This window comes from Corvus brachyrhynchos, unplaced genomic scaffold (assembly GCF_000691975.1).
Source record: "Corvus brachyrhynchos isolate BGI_N302 unplaced genomic scaffold, ASM69197v1 scaffold32, whole genome shotgun sequence".
NCBI classification, from domain to species: Eukaryota; Metazoa; Chordata; class Aves; order Passeriformes; family Corvidae; genus Corvus; species Corvus brachyrhynchos.
The window spans coordinates 11306717-11323021 of record NW_008237919.1 but is presented as its reverse complement, the minus strand read 5'-3'; the positions used below and the strand labels follow the sequence as shown (position 1 = coordinate 11323021).

The following is a 16305-nucleotide window of genomic DNA, read 5'->3' as shown; positions in this document are numbered from 1 at the left end:
AACATACCATAATGGAGTTAAAAACTACAACAAAGGAGATCCAAAAAGAAACTAAACATGCTGAGAAAGAGTTTGGTGCCACTGGCTGCCATTAGCGAAAACAAAGTAGGAATGGTTGAGGTGAAGTTGCAGAATCTAGTTAATGACTTTGCTTATGCTAACAGGTGGAGTTTTCCCTCAAGATTTTTATTAAAGGAGCATGTTGTCAGGCTTATGATTAAAACGCAGTAATAAATGTACACTCCTTTTCTCTCTTTAGCCCTTTCCAAAGCAAAAAAATCAAAAACAAAACAACAAAACTGACAAAACCCAAGCTAAACTGTAAAAGCTTTCTGGCTCCAATGAAAACAAAATTATTGCAACCACATTACCAGCTAAAGCACACTAGCTTGCCATTTCAGTGCAGTGCCCTCAGAGGCCTCTTTGAACACGCCTGGAGGAGGCTGATGCAGGATCACACCAGAACTCACCCTCTCAGCAGCATTCCTTTGCCTGCACCTTCTGCTGCTGCCAACTGCCTGCTCGTCAAACTCACAGGAGGCTTTCTTTTTTTCTTACTCCTGCTTTTTAACAGTCAGATCACCTCACAACTCGACCTGTTTTGCTATATATGTTTTCATATATTTGGATTCAAAATGAACAGCAACTTTTTATTTCATCCCACTTTAGTGCCATATAAAAATAGCCAATACCATTTAATAAAATTAAAATGAAATAAAATGAAACATGAGGAAAAGCAAACTTGGAGCCTTGTTGTTTGTTTAAATTCAGAACTAGCAACTGATCTTGAGGAGTCATTATGCAAAAATTTGAAATGGTATGCTACTATTAAATTAATTCTCTACTGTTCTCCTTAAAAGTGATCATTTCAACAAAATGCTCAAATTTAGGCGAGATAGTTAAACATTTGCAGGAACACTGTTCAACAGTAATTCCTTAAAAAAACATGCTCATTCAGACAGAAAAGCTCTTATATTCACCACAATTACAGTAGAACTGAAGATTAAAGACCAGGTCAAACAGCTGAGCTAAGATGAGCAGAGGGAGAACTACAGCAGGCAGCAATGTTGTGCCAACACTAAATACTTCAGGATGTTTGAGACCAATTTATGTAACACCAATCCTACACCTCTCCACTTTGCTCTAGCATGACATTATAAAAACTGCATTCCCTTATCCTGAGATGTGGTACCCCCATACTTTGGCCTGTCCCAATGCAATATAAAGAGTAATGGCACATTTCATTTAAGTAGTAGGTTGGTACAACTGTTCTATTCAACAAGTGCACATACACACACATACATACAGCATTAAACAGAGTTTCTAATTTTCACCTCAGTGCATTTTGAAAACTCTACGTCTTTAATGAACATGAATCTTGAACAGAAGCACAAAAGCTGTTTGCTCCACCATCCCCATTAATCCTTCTGAGGATGTGGGACGCTGTTTCTTGTTCTACTCTTTAATCGCTCTCCAAAAAATGATCCTCTTACTCTAAACTTCCAGAGAAACAAGACTTATGTTTTACTTGGTATCATTTTTAAAACAACTTACACACATGCAAATATTTTTCAATTTCTTAGTAAAACAATTTCTCCAGATCCACACTACCATATTCTTTTCTGTGAATGTCTGCCAGATTAACTGCATCCTTTTAAAAGAAAACAGCCAGAACATCAAACTCCAAACCATGGCATTAGGTTAAACAAGCAAGCATTACTAAATTGTTTTATTCTTGGACAATCTGAATCACTTTTAAAACATCCTATAAGGAATAGCATATACTGCAAGCATCATTTTTACACAATAATAAACAGCAGAAATGGGACTGAAGTTTTAAGAGCTGTGCTATGGAAATGCTTTTTGGATTCAGGATAAAGGAGAAAGGCAAGGAGATGGGAAGATAAAGTGGAAGGCTACAATAATTAAGTAATGGGGCCAAGGAAGAAAAAAGTATCTAGCTTAATTCTTAAAAAGGAAGCTTGACTTGAAACTGTTTGAATAGTGAGTCAGTTCTCCAATATTTAACCACAAATGCCTCCTAAAACTTGAGGTCTGCAGCTCTTGCCAAGTTTTCAAAGCCAGTGAAGTGCCAAATCTTGTAATTAAGTAAATGGCATTGAGTTTATATTTTGTAATATTTTAATCTTTGTAATATTGTCTGTTCAAACATTTCAGGAAGGGTTAAGTTCTGCTTTTATGTTTTTGACATATTTTACACACAATCTTCTAATGCATTAATAGAAACAACTCTGGAAAGCCTACAAGACTTTCTTACTGAAATGTTAAGCGGATTGAGTAAAAAAATTATCAAAACTGGGACCATGCCACTGTGTTCTATTAAAATAAATAAATAAACACAGTATGTCTATCATTTCAGTATGTATTCTCAATATGTGCCCTTTTTCATCTATCCATTGGTTCCACTATCAGCAAGTTCTTAGCACTTTGATATAAGGAATCTGGCCTTACCTGAACATCAAGCTTTTATATATGGTTTTTATTTCTTGGAAACCGAAAACCAAATCCTCCCAAGATCTCATTAAATCTGTGTTCTTTAAAAAATAGCTTGCCTTCTGTATTTACCATTTTTCCATTTTCCACACAAAACTCTTTTTACCACTTTTGAAAGGGTCACAATTTTCTTGGTCCTGTTTACGTATCTCCTCATGTGCTTCTTGTACCTTTTTTTCTTTCTACTTCAAGGAGAAACTCTAATAATCATTTAAACTAAGCTACCCCTGTGGCCCCAATTCACTACATAAAAGGGAAAGATTAACAATAGCTAGTTACACCTCTAGATCAAAACTATGCCGATTGGTCACTGAAGTAAAATTCACAGTCTTAGGGTATCTTTTGTCACTACTGAACTGCATCTGCCAAAAAGCAGGTTTAGGTTAAAATTATTTTCTTTGTATTCACAATGAAGAAGAGCATAAAAACATTCAGTTAATGTGTCTGATTTGCCAAATCGTGGTAACCTGACTGCACAGATGTCTGTCTGTGCTTTGGGCTACACCAGCTCATTAAAATTCTGATTATTAGGATGTGTGCAGCAGATTTAAGTAAAACCCATTTATAATCATATCTGTGCATCCAAACAACTATTTTCTTCTTTTCATTGCTGAATCTCTTACAGTCAACTTTATGTAATTAAAAAACTACATCTTCTTTAGATTTGAGTACTACTTTGCTAGTGATTTACACCCTCCACATTAGTCTAGTTGATCTATGCCCTAAAAAATATTTTCCAATTTCAGATGGAAGCTACTAAAAACTACTTTGATCTACCTGTACAATGGAGAGCAAAGTTTCATTAAGCAAAAAATCCTTTATTCATAGTCCTTTATAATTAAAGCAGCTAAAAGGTCCACTTCCTTATACTCCCATGTTTTAAAAAAGCTCCATTTAGGGTCTTATAAAATGTGTCCTTCTTCATCACTGCTGAAACAGTACAGAAATGTCTGTAGTAGCCTACAAAGCCTACAGAGCCTTACAAAGCATTATTCTGTTGTGGATGATTTACATCACATTAGACTACTGCTGTTCAAAGTTAACATCAGGCACCATTTTCTTCTAGCAAAGAATAAACATACCTTTTTATAGAATCCATATTGTCTGCTTTGTATAACTCTCCTTTTAGCATTTTAAAAAGCTATAAAAGTACTATTAGAAGACTATATGTCTATCAATAGAAATGTGGATGTCAGTGTGTGCATGTGTGTGCCGTATCTACACACCGGAACAAGGAGCAGGACAGAGATTAAAGCTTAGCTTGCCCTGATAAGGAAGAGCACCATTCCCACAGGAGTGCTCCCAGCCGTACTGCCTGATCAGAACACTCGCCAGCAGAACAGCCTGCAGCCTAACACAAAGTTGCATCTTAGTGTGTATATTGTTCCTTTTCCTGTTACCGCATCCCCAAAACAGACTACTGACACACATTTAAGACATAATAAATAAATACATAAAGCAGAAAATTAACAGATGCCCCTTCTATGACTCATGGAAGCTGATGATTGAGAAAAACGCATCACATCATCTCATGATGATTAAAACACCTAAAAGATCATGCAAAAATCATTTTGACATTACCAGTCAATAAGGATCCCAGATATGTCATTAAGATTTTACACCTTTTTTCTTGTCCTGTGTCACTCACAAGGGATCCTGGCTAAACCACTTGGCCACAAGTCCGGCTGCATGGTGAGCAGGCAGACACAAGAGTGCAAGCAAATTAAACCTGTCAGAGAACGCATCTCTGGTAACTTGAAGATCAGAGAAACAAATATCACCTTGCCCTACCATAGGATCTTGCACTGAATTTTGTTATACCATTCTTCCTAAAAAGACAGAAATAAAACTAAATCTTTGATTCTTATTGTAAAAGAACTGTCATAGAACAACTGTTTTCATTACAAAGTTAGCCTGAGTAACCATTTGCTCTCTTCTACTTTACAACATAATGAATTGTAATGTAAGAATGAACATATGGCTTGTAACCCCAGCCAATACTTAAAATTCCTCAATACCATCAGTTGTGGACCTCATTATTTGCTACTATTTACAAAATTAATTTTTTTTCCCTGAGTCACCTTTTTGAATCTCTATTTCCAACTCTATTTCCTGGAAGAGTATGGCCTGGGATAACAAGATTTGAGATGGTGGGAAAAGGGGAAGAAGATCTGATTTTTGCCTTCTTTTTGTAAAATTTAACTCTTCCCAATACATTACTGAAGCTTAATCTTCAGGCACTTTACTGTCCCAAATTTTTAAATTGAAAGACTGTCTGTACAGTGAAGGTGCCCATTTTTGAAGAAAGGAAGTTTACAATGAAATTAAGCTTTCCTCACCAGACAGAAAAAAAAATAATACATTAGAAGTGTGTGTGTGTATACTCTTTTTGTAAAATTTAACTCTTCCCAATACATTACTGAAGCTTAATCTTCAGGCACTTTACTGTCCCAAATTTTTAAATTGAAAGACTGTCTGTACAGTGAAGGTGCCCATTTTTGAAGAAAGGAAGTTTACAATGAAATTAAGCTTTCCTCACCAGACAGAAAAAAAAATAATACATTAGAAGTGTGTGTGTGTGTGTGTATATAGATATATGTATACTTCTGTTTAAACAAGTCCTTCCATAAGATTCTTTCTGTTAACAAGTCTGAATAGGTGTCATTTAGAAAATAATTCCTGTGGGAGGTTTTTAGGATTAAACTGTCACCTTTCTGTGTCACATGACATTTAGAAGCACTGGTACATTCAACTACACAGAAAAAATCATATTCACTTTCTTGTACTGAAATTATCTCCTATTGTCATAAGTGGCAGGTATTTAAGGATAAAAAGCAACCTTTCTAGATTTTCATTTTCCTAACAGATGCATGTTTTCTAAGCAACAACTATGATGCCTGAATACGTGCACTACAATCTCTCACAAAGCAGTCATATCCAAGATTTGGAACTTTCCTGGTGCAGGCACAGTAGCCTTAAGTTCCAGCCTCAGACAAACCTCACACACCTTCTCCTCTCCTTGGCCATGGGGAATTCCAAGCACTGCAGAGTGTCAAATATCACCTGAAACGCTGTAGCCCTCAAAGCCTCCACACAGATGTTTTGTTTCTCTACAGCTGCATTCAGTGGTAATCTCTACATATCAGTTCACACTGGCTACATGTTTCTGTATTATTTTGTGACTCAATCTTTTGTGCTGCAAACTTCTCTAACTTCTAGATAATAAGAAAGAGGTTGATGTAGCGCAGGAACTCATGCTTTCTGATCAACGAATCAATATGATTTCGCAGAAGCTTCTTATTGTTTAAAATACCCTCTACTCACACATCTCACAACTTTGACGTAATACCCTACTTACACACTTTGCTTAGTTATACATTCTACCTACTTATCTTATACTACTTATACATATACATATCACTCTACTTACACATTTTCTTTCTTACTTATACTTTTTACAACTTCTGCATAACACAGTACTTATGCATTTTACCTGCTTATACATCTTACAACCTTTACGTGATACTCTACTTACACATTTTACAACTTATCCATAATACAGTATGTATACATTTTGCAACTGCTGTGCATGAGATTTCACACTGCTTGATTGATTTCTCTATTCTGTCCATGAGCTCCGCACACACTTTTCTGATAATACAATTGGTTTTAATCCAGTGCAGCACAGTCCTTTTCATCTATTCCTTGCTGTCTTGGTATTTAGTTTTTCAGCTTCTTCTTTCTCAATTCTTTTCCAATTTAGCACAGTTTACCTTTCAGTCCTTGATGAATTCCTGAGGGCTCTAACAGGTGGGACTCCTGATCCAGGCAAGCAGAATCTAGATGATGACAACAACAAAACCCATCCAGCAATCAGCAGCCAAGTTAGTCCAGGAAATCCAAACAACAAGACAGCAAAGAACAGGAAGCAGATATAAATCTATCCCTCCTCTCCCGTCGAGCCTTCAGACTGGAGCTTAAAAACCCTCTTGGGGCTGATGTGCTGCAGCTGAAGGTGGAAAGGCCAGGTGAAGCCAGTGAGGGTAATTCCAGCCTGGTCCCACTCTGAGGGCTCTGATAAGAACAGCTAAAGATGATTTCACTGGGGCACACTATCAAGGTTAAAATACCTTACAACAACGTAGTTTAAAGTACCACACAAACTCCAAATACTTTTGTCTATGGAAAATAAGCTGATGTGATTTATAGCTAGCATGAGCAAGCTTACCCTTGCCCATCCATTTTGTTAGCATCTGATGGCTATATTGAATGCCCATTTTCTTTCATAAAGAATTAATTCTAGAAACTGCTGAAGATGCCAAAACTTTACTACCATTACTAACCATGACTACCTCAAGGCAGCACCCATAGCACTCTTTTAAAATGATATTAATTCCACAACAGGGTCTTGTGTTTACTTGGGACTGAAGTCTCCAAAATTTACCCTCCGCAGATACACAGTTTGAACTTCCACGGTGGAAAACATATACATTGAAGCCAGGGAGGCCAGCAGAGTACAGAGTACACTACATTAATTCTTCATATTTATATGATACTCTCTTTCACAAATAACTACTCAAACAGATCACACTCTCATTACTCTGTGCCAGCTGTGCTATTCAGTGGATAGTGAAGTAGTACCACTTGGCAGAGTCCATTAGCTTATAAGGTCCAAACAGTAGCTCTTCTGTTAAATTTTTTATTATTAAACTTAAAAAAGGCCTTGCAAAGAAGAAACCAAAACAAATGGAATACTGATGCTTTGAAAATCCTGCAGACCCCCATGTGAGCTGCTGATTCTGAGGTATTATTGGCTGAAGCAGACAAGTTGTCTCCTTTATGAAGAGTCTCTATTCATAAGTCAGCCACCATGTCCTAAACCAGGAATCCTCAAACCAAAGACTGCAAGCTCAAGGTTCATTTCATCTTCCCATCCTTCCTATTCTCCCCTGCTGTTCAAACAGCTCTCTGCAGAAGGCAATGGAGAATTGCAAGGGGATAAACTGACTTATGTTCCTCTTCCAGCTAATGCATTTCTACCTAAATGTATTTAAATAGCATTTATTGTTACTGAGAAACAAAATACAAACAAAAAATAATAATAAAACCCCATACACACCTGAATTTCAGCTATCTCAGGTTTTCCTTTCTAGAAATATTTTTTCAGTTACCCATCACTTCCAACATCAGCAGGTCACTCGTAACTCATATTTGCTCTGGGTTAAAAATAATCATTATTTTCCTTGCTCAGCTATTTTTTAACCTAGACCGGCTTCCTGATCAGGTTCCCCACATGAACACTCAAACACAAGCCAGGGGCTGGCACTGTTTACACCAACACCACCACAAAGAGAAATGCTCTTTGAAACCCTGCCTACAGATACATCTTTGTAGTTACTCTATTCCATGTTCCAGTTATCAGTCACATCTTACTCTCAGTGAAAAGTCACAGAAAACCTGAAAGGACAGAATAGAGAAGAATTTGGATTTAGGCAGGTTCTTTCTAATAGAACAATTAAAAGAAATTTATGATTCTGACCCATCCATGGGACTTTTTAGATTTAATTTTAAAGCAGTTATAACAAGCAAAATGGATACCACTCCAATACAACAATTTTCTAGAAGAGTACAGATAGGTTTAGTCAAATAGTTCCATCAGCCAATTTGCTGCTTCAAAGTATTAGAAGTCTGCCCAAAAAGGACAGAAAACCCAGTCATTTACAAATGCTGGAAGTACAGCCCTTTGTGGGTAAAAACTCTGCAGTCTCTAGCAAACCAGCACCACTTGTTTAAAAACATGAAATGTAATATGATATGGCACAAATCCCATTTAAATAACAAGACCATAAAGCTTGCTGGCACTTACTTAGAAAAGAGTGGAAAGAAAACAAAATCTATTCTAATTTGCTCAATTCTAAGAACTAGATTTGTATTTTAAATGTAGTATTTATACATGACTCAATATCTTAAACTAGACTTCAAGTACAGAGGAATTCAAGTTAAAAAACAAATCCAACAGATAACTGACTTACTAAGCCCCTTCTAGATTTACTCTCTAGGTGAAAACTCAAAGCAGTAACATATATAAAGTACTGATTTCCCTTGTTATATTTCTCTACTCCAGCTTATTAGCATTCCTGTAGTGAACTATATATTTTACCAGCTTTTTTTGAAATAAGGGAAATTGCTTCTTACCAAACTCCCGTAAAGTAGTTACAGGATCTTCTCACTCCCTATAGCACATTTCAACTGTTCAGCAAAGTCCAAGGAACAATATACAGAAAGTCTAAACGAGCTAAACTGAACTACCACTGTCCACAGAGAGGACTGGCTTTTACTAGTTACCATAACAAAATATAGTAATTTAGAAGTAATTTCTGCTGAACACCCTGCCAGCTGAGACCCATGTGTTTTACTGTGTGAAGAAATGCAGTTATTTTTGAGGTGCTCTCCTGTGTATGAGAGACATGGGATATTACCAGATTCCTGAGCTGTTTTATCCTAAACAAGTTCTAGGATTAGAAGTTACAGTTAATAAATATTTACACACAAAAATTATTGGCTGCATGGAAAAAAAAAGTTTACACTTCAAGATGAGATAAGTTGATAGAATGTTTGAAAATGAAAAAAGCCTTGAAAATCCATTAATTACAAAAACTACCAAATAATTAAACACAGAATAAATACATGGTAATTAATGTCTGCAATAACATTACAAGAATACTGGTGGAGCTTTGATGTCTTGAAGAGCTCCAAGATCAAGGTCAAAAAATTTTCTGGCATACATAATTAGGTAGAAAGTTAACAGCTTGCAATAAATGGGATGTAGTGTCTTATCAGAACACAAATTTAACTTTCTTGAAGTAGTCTTTCAATCATTCTGAATTTAAAAGTGAGGAGAAATCCCAAATAATTTTGCATTTTAATATATTCTGCACATCCTAGGACAACACTAATCTAGGCAGAATGTACCCAAAAGTTCAATTCTTTCGTAGGCAGCAACAAGTATTTAACCTGAAAAGGAAATAAAAAGGTTAAAAGAAAATGGGTGCCTTTTCTACTCCCATAAGCTCATGTTAGTAAGGGCCATGTTTTATGCCAGAGATTTGAACATTATAGCCAGACAGCTTTCAAACAGTTGAAACTGTGAAAGCTCTTTTGACCTTATACTCAAGACTAAAGCTAAACTTTTAAAAGCTTTGAGTTTCTTTCAAATATTCTCTTTCCTAATTTTAAAAAAACCATGTGACATTAAATGTGTCCCAGAAGCATATTTAAGTACATGTGATACAGGAATGAACGGGAGGTAGGGAGAAGGATGTAAAAAAATTTTATAAACAGAAGAAATTCACTTGTATTCTACTCAATATAATTTTCCTTATAAGAAGTACCTGTGTACTTTAACCACAGTGTTTGATTTTAGTTACATAAAGGGAGTAACTTAAGATGACTGTACAACTTTAAAAAAAAAAAAAAAGGCCAAAACAGAATATTGAATATTGGTAATCAAAACAGTTATGTAAAACTCACTAAAGATTAAGTTGGGATGCTCCAAAAATCTTTACACTTCCAACCTCTGCTTGCTTGCCTGAAAAAAAACCCGAAACTAATTTCTTACCACTGTTGTGAAATCACAGGGAAGTCCAAATGACTCAATACTAATATGTACATACCTATGTCCTACTCCACTTGTTCTTCTTTATATGTTGACATTGAAGCCCAAAATTGCCAAAAATAATTATTTTTAAAAACTGTCATTTTCTCTACTGCAATTATGTCTACTAGAACTGACATAGTAAGAGGTAAGAGGTAATAAAAAAGCCATCTCTTTCAAAACCAAGCCTATGTTTCTGAGATAATACCAGATCAGTATATAACAAGGATGTATTGTTTCCTCACACGTATAGAAAACAGCTGTATGTTTATCAAGTAGTGTGAAGCCTTCCTTTTGTGAATTAAAGAGTCATTGTGAAGTGGGATATTTTAAATTAACTGCTTTTCTTTCTCAGAATGCTATTTTGTGTTCCCCTCAGTTGATCTAAAGGTGACAGCAGCTGAAAGACATGATCTTTCCTGCTCTGGCCATGTTCTAATTAGCCACACAAGCTTCAAGCCCAACTACTGCACTGGTCTTGCAGATCAAATGACCACACCATGATCAGTGCCAACAAAAGGAAAGCTGGACCATGATGCCTTGGGAGAAATCAGACCCTTCTTTTTTCACAGCAGGTCACATTTCAACGATCTTAAAGCTGTCATGAAAATAAAGCTTCATTAATATCTAAGATGATACTACAGGAGTTTGCTAAAATAAATTAACCTGTGTATCACTTCTACAGAACCCTATAGAAAATCTAATGGAAAAGAAACCAATATGTAGACTCTGAAACTGCTTTCTTTTAACATACTTTATGCAAAGCTAAGTTAATATAAAGATGAAGTTATGTGCAAAGTGTAAATCTGTTTAAAAGTTGGGAAGAGTTTTATACATACAAAGTACAGTATTTAAGTTGCAACATCAAAAATTGTATTGATAAGACTTATTAAATCTAGACTTATACATGCAGCTTCTTGGCATTCTACAACTTCAACAGTGCTATTTCTAACTTCCATTTCCACTGCAGTGTTAAAAATTCTGCACAAATACAGCTTCAAAAATTCCTAAATATTTAGGAACAGGATCAGTGACAACTTAGCCGGTACAGATTTTGTTTTCTTACAGAAGTGCACTTAATTTTGCATTTTGTTTAAAGTAAGAACACAAAACCTCATTTAAGTGTACAAGGTAAGATTAAGCTCCTGACAGTTAAGCTGTTTCAGCTGACTAACAGAAGTCATTCCCATCATTTTTCAAAAAGTCAACTACAGATACCAAGCATCCTTACAAACTCCAGCTCAAACATTATCCAACCCAGTTTTAAATTATACTTTACATAAACACTCAGCATCAAACTTTTGGAAGTTTGTCATTTGCTAAACCTGATCACTAAAGTATTCAGTAAGTACAGCTACAAACTGAAAGGTTTTTGTCCTCCCGTCTGCAAAAGATAAATAGGAGAAAAATTAATTCAGAGCAAGAACATAAACTTTAAGCCTTCACATTAAGTAGCACATTTCACATCTGATTTCTAATGACAGTGCAAGATAAATTACTTGCTTTCACCTTACACTTACTGTCCTAGTTTACTGAATACCATTTTAAAAACTTACTACACTACTTAGCTTTTAACTTTCAAGTTAAAAGGATATCTTTGAAATGATAAGTACATATTGTCTGAAAATATTTTGGCACTGGCACAGAATCTGCAAAGAATAGCCCAAGCTTTAACTTAATTATTCTTTTACAAGAACTGTGGTTTGAGAAAATACAACAACTTCATAAACATAATAATCACTAAGAGTAATTGCCTTTGGCAGTAATATCCCAAAGCAAGTTTGGATATCCAAGATAAACCATGACTCCTACTCTTTCTCTCTGTACTTCTCAGTTAATATAAAAATTCAAAAGCAAATGAAAATGGTGTGTCTAACACTGCACAAGCAAACAAAAGTTTCTGTCAAAGCAACATATTACCATCAATAAATAATGAAATCAGTCAACAAGACTATGTTACAGAAACTGCAACCCAACAATAAAATCTGCAAAAGTTACATTATTTTCTAGAACAGGACTAGAAAGGAACTGACGAAAGTTTAGATGCAGTTACAGAAGCAGTGTGAAATAATCATTATGTTACTTATAGGGCACTTTAATCGCAGATACACTATCCACTTACTGCAACCCCTTTGTATATACTTGAAGACACCCAAAAGCACAGAAGCCACTTATCCCTACCTAAAAATATCGCAGATATTTTGAAAGTAATTTAGAACGAAGAAACATGATAATTAGCTAATGTTAAGACAGTAAAACACCATAATTCAAACTCTATATGTAATACGCAAGATTAGGATAAATTCAGTCAAGCACACAAAATTCAAAATATTCCCAAAATCAAGCTTCTTCCTAATTGATTCCAAGTCCCCTTTCTTTATCAGTTCCCATACAATTCCCTGTGTTAATTCACTGCCTTACCTTATCTTGCCCAGCTCCTACATCTTCTGTTTTAACCCACCAACCTTTAGGCTGCTCAACTATGTGAAACACTGCAAGTTTTCACAAGTCCAGTTCTACATCTGAATTGGACGAATTCTCTTTAACAGCTGATCATTAAAATAAGCAAATTATTAGTGTGCTTGTAAACACGTGCTTTGATACTGTTGTACAACTCCAAGTAAATTATTTAACTCTGAACATTTAAAATATTAGTAAACTAACATCCCTATACTCCTTCATAAATTCCAACCCATTTATGTTGACTATCTGAATATGCAGATCAATTTCTGTACGTTACCCCCTAAATTTTACAGCAGGAGAAAACTGCTGGGTTTGATTGGAAGTCAATACTGTTTAACAAGGAGGACTTTTAACATTATTTCAGTCACCCTATATACACCTTTAACATCTCAAGTGAGAGGGAAGCAAAGTGTAGTGCAGAAGGGAAAACAAGCAGTTAGAAAACTTTTAAATAATACATGATAGAACCACAGCAAGATTATATTCATACCTTGCTTCTGCTGTGCCAGCAAGTAAAAGCCTGTGGTATGATGCAAGGAGGGCTGCTGTCAAGTTCTGAAACCTGCCAGTGCTGCAGGCTGATACAAATTCTCCTACTGCAGCAAAGACTTTCACAGGCAGCCCTATCACACCTTCGAACAGGACCATGAGCATGTTAACTTTGCCCTTTCCAACAGCCCCACACAGCAGCAGCATGAACCAATTAGCCCCAGTGGTGTAGTATTTATATTATTCAACCTAAATTGCATTAATTCTTGACAGCTGAGGCAATACGTTTTGTCTATTATATTCACTGAACTATGACCAAACTGGATAGAACTAATTTGTATGGGTATGTTAATTTTGGCCATTTTTGTAACTTACTCTGTATTGAAGCAAGAGCTGAGTTCTTTAACCTCCAGCACACCTAGGCTTCCTTGATGGTCATCAGATAGCCTAGGGAACAAGAAGCAATCATAGAATCCTATGAACTCAGTCTGCTACTTGTGTGGTACTGTACATGACACGTACATTTGAGAGTTTCCCTAGGGAATCTTCTAAAGTGGACACTTTTCAGAAGACTCATGACATTTGTGTTTAAAATCTCTGCCAAGTCACTACTATAGACTTACGCCATCAGTCGTGAAGTTTAATCTGAGTTGAAGCACATCTAGTAGCTTTGTTAAAAAAAGTACTAAAATAGATTTATAAATCATGCTTAAAATCTGTATGAAAAGCTGCAAGGCACCACAAAACCCACTAGTACAATTCAGTACATCAGGCACAGGTCTAATGTGTGCCTGTGAATGCACACACTTCATAGAGAAGCATTTACAGTTTTCTTGGAAATAAAACGAAATTCTGGGAAGCAGCAACCACCATCCCCAAGAAACCAGCTGATAAATTCAATGTACTCACTAGGTGCCAGCCCCCAAAAAAATCTCCACCTTATTCAGAGGACAAACACTGAGCCACTCACAAATCAACTGCTAAATTGCTGCATCGTACGTGGCCTTTTGAAGCAAACAAACAAAAATACACCATAAGGCATACTGTAAACCCATTCACAGATAGTTTAATTATGCATGTACAAGACAATTGCAAAACAAACTACAGAAAAAAGTGCACTACCTGCCCCAAGATATGCCGTCACTATTTCTGACTTAGAAAATCCAAACCTCCTGACATCCAGTTTCACTGTTAACACTTCACCCAAGTGTACAGGAGCCGGGCCGAATTGTGCTGTTCAAACATACTAAAAATAAAGTTAGAGGAAGTGGGAATGATCTACTCACTGTGCATCTGCACCAGCACAAAACTTTCAAGTGTTGGTAATAAAGTGTTTCTATAAAAATATTTTTTTTAAAAAAGTAAAAGTCCCTGGTCCCACATTACACAATATTTAGCAAAGAAAAAAGGAAATTCAGCTTCTAGATTTCTAAGACTTTTGCCAAATTTCCATTTAATAATGGTTTTACTCTCACCACTAGCATAAGCATAATATATTCACAAATACAGATCTGAAGCCCAAAGAAATCCTTGTTATTAGGATTAGCCTATCAGTAACTTGGCAAATAGCTTTTAACATACAAAATTTAACATCGAACACTTTGGTTACAATTTTTGGTGACAATTTCAGTTGCATTTTAGTCACAACTCTAGACTTGTACTTCAAAGACAACACTCCCTTATTCTTTCTAGTTTTACATTCTTCTTACACGTCCCTATGTAGTTACAAAATTTCCTACAAGTACCCACTTCAAAACAGTTCACTCACAGTGAAACGTAATCAATGACACCTTTTGATGACTTCGCTGGGAGTTTGGTATTGGAATTAATTCACAGAAACCCTCTGCAATGAATGTAAACCAAGATCCCTCACAAACCACTGTCAGACCACAATTACTTACTGTTCGAAGTACCACGTAAAACATTTCTACTGTTCACCACTGCTAGACTTTATTATTCCATCAGCAGAAGTATTCTTCTGTGATACTTCCCTGTTTGGTTTGAAGTCAAGACTATAGAAGGTACATTTCCCTGGTACAGCACACTCAAGAAATAGTATTTCATACAGAACAAACCTAAAGTGTAACTACTTTAAAAGCTCAGCAATACAGTATGATAGGACACTACTGATAAGAATCTAGTGCACCCTCCTTAATGTACTGCTCACTTTAGAAGTCAGCATCAGCATCAATGAAATAGTACCACTGCAACCAGTCATAATCAATACAAGAGCATTCTGACATATCACATAACAACTGATTAATATCTCTACTTACCAGCATAAAGTATCTTCTGGTAGTCAACAGTTAATCATTTATTTAGAGCTTTCCCCAGAGTACACCACTTATCATTAAGTACTGTAGTCTGTCCTCAAGGCCTCACATGAACAGGTTTCTTCTCTTCGGACATCATCCTACTCTGAACTTCAAAGAAAACATCCTTGCTATGGAGAGCTTATAACCAGTAATGCTAAAGTGATGTGGTAACGGCACAATCGAAACTTCAGAAGAGTAGTTTTCATTTGACACTATTGACAATGTTAAACTGCTTTTCACTTTGACATGAAACTATTTTAAAACCATACCATTTACAATTAGTAAGTTACACCCATTTAACAAATAAAATTCTATATTACAGCTGACATAAGAAATACAAACTCTTCAAGAGAAGTAAATTTAAATTTAGCAGACATAAATGAAGTTGTGCTCTATAGGACTAGTTAATAGGGACTTAACAGAATAAGGAACTCTGAAGCTGAAAGAAATAAATATTTATTAAGCAAATGTACTGACACTTAGGGACTAAAATCATCATAAAAGAAAACACATTTGTGAAAGTCAGATGATTCACATAACACTGTAGGCAGAGAAAATCCAAGACAAATAACTTGAACTTCAGATTTTAAAAAGCACTTTGTTGCACTTTACTGGTAGAAATATTTCAAGACCCTAAGTGGCCACAAGTATCTTAAAATAAGAGTCATAGTGTACACTTAAACCCAAAGAGTCCTACAGAAACTACAAGCTTATCTAAGTTTCTGGTATATGTTGTACCTCTGAGAGACAACACACGTTTCTCTAGAACTAAAGAGCCACAGGACAAGCTGGAAATACTCTCCCCAACCTCTGTTATCAGGAAAAGTTTTGGAACTTAGGGAGGGAGGATATAACTACTGTATAAGAAAG

The 16305-nt window shown here is 35.8% G+C and overlaps 1 protein-coding gene across 2 annotated transcripts in view; it reads right to left on the bottom strand.

Annotated features, from left to right (window-relative positions):
• Window positions 1–13552, bottom strand: part of FRS2 (fibroblast growth factor receptor substrate 2) — a 36784-nt gene extending 23232 nt beyond the window's left edge. Inside the window, exon 1 of one of the 2 annotated variants that reach the window (XM_017733214.1) lies at window positions 13496–13552. The gene's annotated coding sequence lies outside the window, so the exon portion shown is untranslated. Of the gene's footprint in view, window positions 1–6287; window positions 6311–13495 lie in introns of those variants that run through there. The other variant, XM_008632808.2, reaches the window with a different exon arrangement.
• Between the last annotated feature and the right edge of the window lie 2753 nt (window positions 13553–16305).